This window comes from Schistocerca piceifrons, chromosome X, assembly GCF_021461385.2.
Source record: "Schistocerca piceifrons isolate TAMUIC-IGC-003096 chromosome X, iqSchPice1.1, whole genome shotgun sequence".
Taxonomy (NCBI): Eukaryota; Metazoa; Arthropoda; class Insecta; order Orthoptera; family Acrididae; genus Schistocerca; species Schistocerca piceifrons.
Genome location: NC_060149.1, coordinates 379,141,431 through 379,146,478, shown reverse-complemented (window position 1 = coordinate 379,146,478; position 5,048 = coordinate 379,141,431). Strand labels below are relative to the sequence as shown.

Sequence of the window (5,048 nt, the reverse complement as noted above, 5' to 3'; positions counted from 1 at the left end):
CTCTGGTTCTTTCAGTCTATCCAGGTCCCATCTCCTTAAGTTCCCACCTTTTTGCAGTTTCTTCAGCTTTAATCTACAGTTCATAACCAATAGATTGTGGTCCGAGTCCACATCTGCCCCTGGAAATGTCTTACTGTTTAAAACCTGGTTCCTAAATCTCTGTCTTACCATTATATAATCTATCTGATACCTTTCAGTATCTCCAGGATTCTTCAATGTATACAACCTTCTTTCATGATTCTTAAACCAATATATCTAACTTTAACCTATCCATTTCCCTTTTTAAATTTTCTAACCTACCTGCCCGATTAAGGGATCTGACATTCCACGCTCCGATCCGTAGAACGCCAGTTTTCTTTCTCCTGACAATGACATCCTCTTGAGTAGTCCCCGCCCGGAGATCCGAATAGGGGACTATTTTACCTTCGGAATATTTTACCCAAGAGGACGCCATCATAATTTAACCATACAGTAATGCTGAATGCCCTCGGGAAAAATTACGGCTGTAGTTTCCCCTTGCTTTCAGCCATTCGCAGTACCACAACGGCAAGGCCGTTTTGGTTAGTGTTACAAGGCCAGATCAGTCAATCATACAGACTGTTGCCCCTGCAACTACTGAAAAGGCTGCTGCCCCTCTTCAGGAACCACGCGTTTGTCTGGCCTCTCAACAGATACCCCTCCATTGTGGTTGCACCTACGGTACAGCTATCTGTATCGTTGAGGCACGCAAACCTGCCCACCAATGGCAAGGTCCATGGTTCATGTGGGGGGAGGGGGGGGAGGCATTTTAGGGATATAAATACAGTAAATTAAACCAGTACTCTTAATATCTTTACATATCTGTGTTAAGCAATTCAGGTCCTTCAAATACTTTCGAAAATGGCACCAATTTATGCAGTTAACGTCTTTCAGATACTGTTTTATCATGGTGCCAAGTTAAACTGTTTAGGTCGTTTGGATGCTTTGGATCATAATGCCATCTTATACAATTCAGGATGTTCAGATAGTTTTCTACATTTCAGCAATTTAACCTATGCAGGTCGCTTTGGATTCTTTTGAACAAGGCACTGACTTGGATTGTGGCCTCACAGGGCTCGCAAAACACACCTGAAATTGTTGTACCATCTTGGATTTTTTTTAAGTTTTCCAGCAGCACAACCAATTTAGTACCATCATCTTGCACTTTTGAATATCTCACCACCGCCGTCTTGGATGCCGTCATTTTGGATTACGACATCACTGCACTTACATGCAGGTAGGTTAGAAATTATGAGTACAGCATGTATACATTATGGCACATATACACACATCAAAAAGCACAGCATTACTTTTGTACATGTCTGTGTGTGAAGTCTAATCTTAGAAATTACTGTTGGGATTATGATATAGTTGTCAATAATAGACAAACTGATTCATGAGGGAGCTTTTGTGCTTATAACCTATTGCTGCTGTGCCAGACAAGTCGTTTGGACATAGATACTTAGTGCTAACCATGCGAAACTGGAGTGGATGACTACCTGAATGTAAATTCAAGTATTAAGAAAAACTTTTCTCAGTGTATTTGTCTTTTTTTACTGTAGCCTTTTACAAAAGTGGAACATGGACAATAAGCAGTTCATAGAAGAAGAGAGTATAAGATTTTGAAATGTGCTGCTGCAGAAGAAAGCTGAATATTAGAGGAGAATGGTAGGGCAAAGCCATTTCTGAAATGTATTGTTAGGGAGGCACACATTAAGGACCAAACTTGTTTGATTTATGATCCTCCTACCGCTACCCTTAACCTATTGTTTCGTTAACAGATTTATGAACCCTGGGGTTGATTTATGACCCACTGGAGACAATACATCGCTCTGAGAAACCCCCACCCCTTTTTCTCCCTCTCCAACTCCCCCACCCCACTGGGCAATCCCCTCGCTGAGACAAGCATACATTTCATATCAAATTAATTGACTAATTAATTAAATTAATAAATTAATTATCCCCTGACCTATGGGAAATAGCCGTTACCCCTCCCTCTCCCACCTGAAAATTGGCGAGAAAAAAACTCAGTCTGTTCTGGAGAGGAAGTATCTCACAACACTAAATTCAAATCAATGTCAACTGCATAGGAAAGAATATATTAATTATTGATAACATTCAATTTGCAGACGTCGGATATCCGTTTTATTTGGTGGGAAAAACACATCATTCTTTGCTGTTTCAGAAGATACAGGTCTAGTAAAATACACTAAAAAGATGAAAGTAAATATACCGCTTTTTCTGATCACGCAAGGATTACTATCACGAAATTGACGTCAACATAACATAGCACACATAGTTACACTGTTATAAATTTTCCAATCATGTCTTCACACCGCCCACAGGACAAATGTATTGGGGATGTGCTGACTGGTACATTGTGTGCCCACATGCTGGCTGCTTTGCCGGCCTACATCATGGTCCACCATGTTCGAGACGACCCAGTGGCTACACAACGTGGTGACCGCTGGTAGCCGTGGTGTCCTGGTCCTGCAACACTAGACCACACTGTGAATGACACAGGCCATCCACCATTAAGTGCAAATCGCCCAGTATTGCTACACTGAGGTTTAGAGACTGTCAATCAATATTGAAATTACATGATGCATAATCAGTGCTCAGAGAGTTCTGCTGTCTGTGACAGTGGACGCAACCTACATTTTGTGACCATCAGGCACCCACGTCACCCCACAGCATGGTCCCCTTTGTTTGTAGAAGCTTCCTTGGCTGGGGAATTCCCACCTCGAGTAGTTGCTTCTGCTTGCAGCACCTGCACAATCTGCTCCCAAACACACACCTTCTACAATACGTCAGTGGAAGCATCTGCTCTATGTGCTCAACCTGCTGTGCAGATACTGACTGAGTTAGTTCAGAATACCACAGGCAGAGGAGGATGATAGAAGCAACCACCCCAACCCTCCTCCCTCCAGTCACCTCCTTCTGCCCCCTCGTCCCTCTGCTTACTTCGTGTCAGACAAATCACCAGGTGGCGGCAACTCTTTGATACTGATACCTGAGCAATCCATGTCAAAACACATACTTACTCTCTCTCTCTCTCTCTCAAGTGGCTACTTCCTGCCCAGCAAGCGTCTGTCATGTACCACACTAACCCCTCTTTTGTCCTGAACAAATTAGCGGTTACTTGGGAAATCCCCAGCTGTGGATGTCTTGGAAATATTCTCACTCTATCATATTGATTGACTAGTTAATTAAATTGATACCCTCTGTGTGCAGTCAGTTTTTCCTTGGATCCTATTGGTGAATACTAGAACTGGTATATTTGGCAGGATTCGACCCCACAACTGCCCAGTTTCGAAATCCCACTCCTCCCTCTTCATGATATTTTCATTGCATCCTGTTTGAGTATACTGGCACAGGGAGGTCATTTGGCAGAAACCTATTACACTGGATGTAACTGAAAACTTCAAATTTCAGCTCAGCTGATTGCATAGTCTTACACAATTTTCAGGAGACAGGCGCATGGGTTTGATGGCCATGTGCTCACAATATTAGTATTGGAAACAGTAAATTTATCAATCATGAATTTGACATCGCAATTGGAAGCAATGCTGTATAAAGTTATAGCTATAATTTCGAATTTTGCAGTGGATTTATGGCATCATGTTTATATAATTCTCGACCACATACAGGTCTGCTAAGTGTAGTTCTTAAAACAGTATAGAATGCCCAAGTTGGTTATCTCCTCTAGACTAGGAAGAAGAAGGAGGGGAAAGGGCATGTCACATGACAGGCTAGTAATAAAAACAAATCCACAATTCTTTAAACAAATACCACTCCACCTTTCTGCTGCAAGAAAGAGTCATTTGGAGTGTACTAAAAAGCAGTCAACGCCACACACAGCAGCCGTCAGCACATGGACAGGGCACTTTGTAGCACATACACTTAAACCATGATCCATTCTGTAGCAGTTGTCCCGAGAAGATGTCGGAGATCATGGAAACTTCTGTAGGTCACACTGGCAGCCGTAAGCACATTGCACAGCATCCACATGCAGGCCATACCAAACCATCAGAGCTTGCAGAGACTGTGACCAAGAAGTAAACTTGTCAATTTACATGGGGGGAATAATGGTCCAGCGCAAACATCTGTCATATTAAATCTACTTCCGCAACATACACGCCCGCTTCTGTCGCCGATCACCCAGCATACAGGTTACTTACTTTGGTCGTCAGTCACCCAGAGAGTGCCGCTTCCGGGACTTGCCCCCGTGACCATAGGCAAGAACAGAAAGATCGGGGCATACTACATAACTAATCCGCGGCTTCCAGTCCACCAAAGCGTCGTGGCCACTCGTGCCGCCAGCCGCGATGCACTGTGAGACAAGTAAGCGTGGCCTCCATGTATAGTTCTAATTGCAATACCACTCCAAGATAGACTCTCCCCCGTGTACCCAATGTGAGACAGTGATGTTCTTGACCATACACCTTGAATATGGCACGCAAAATGTAGATTTCTCCCTTTTATAAGAGTTATTTTCCAAGACGGTAGAAATCACGGCTTACACGTGTTTTCACATCATTAAAGTCCCGTATTTGTTGTAAAAATCCTGTAACAGTATGGCATAGGGTATGTTTCCTCGAAGTATTTTCTCATTAGGTAAAAAATCTGTTCTAATCGGATTAATATCTGTTACATCCTGCATCACAGGACTAGAATATTAAACTCATTTTAGTTTCAAGATGGAGTGCTAAGAGCATGCTCTACCTCTGTCACTGGATGCTTCCTCACTTTCTAACTCTCTTAAAGTAAGCAAAGGCTTTGTCACGTGCAAAGAATCTTACCGTAACAGCACAGAGAAGTTGTAAACATCAGGTTTATACTACATATCACTTCATAAATTCGGTAATATAGCTAATTTCATTTCGATGGTCGTGTGTCCGTAAGCAGGTGGGAGGCTGAAGTTTTGTTGCAAGATCTCATTGCAACGAAAAAATGCCTGATTACCGCTCCGACTCTCAAGTCATATCCGTGGTACTCTAGCTCTCGCTTGCACCTGCCCGGCATCACGT

General features: G+C 42.8%; 1 pseudogene; it reads left to right on the top strand.

Annotated features, from left to right (window-relative positions):
- The first annotated feature begins 4,610 nt into the window (after positions 1-4,610).
- Positions 4,611-4,780, top strand: LOC124723876 (annotated as a pseudogene).
- The last annotated feature ends 268 nt before the right edge of the window (positions 4,781-5,048 follow it).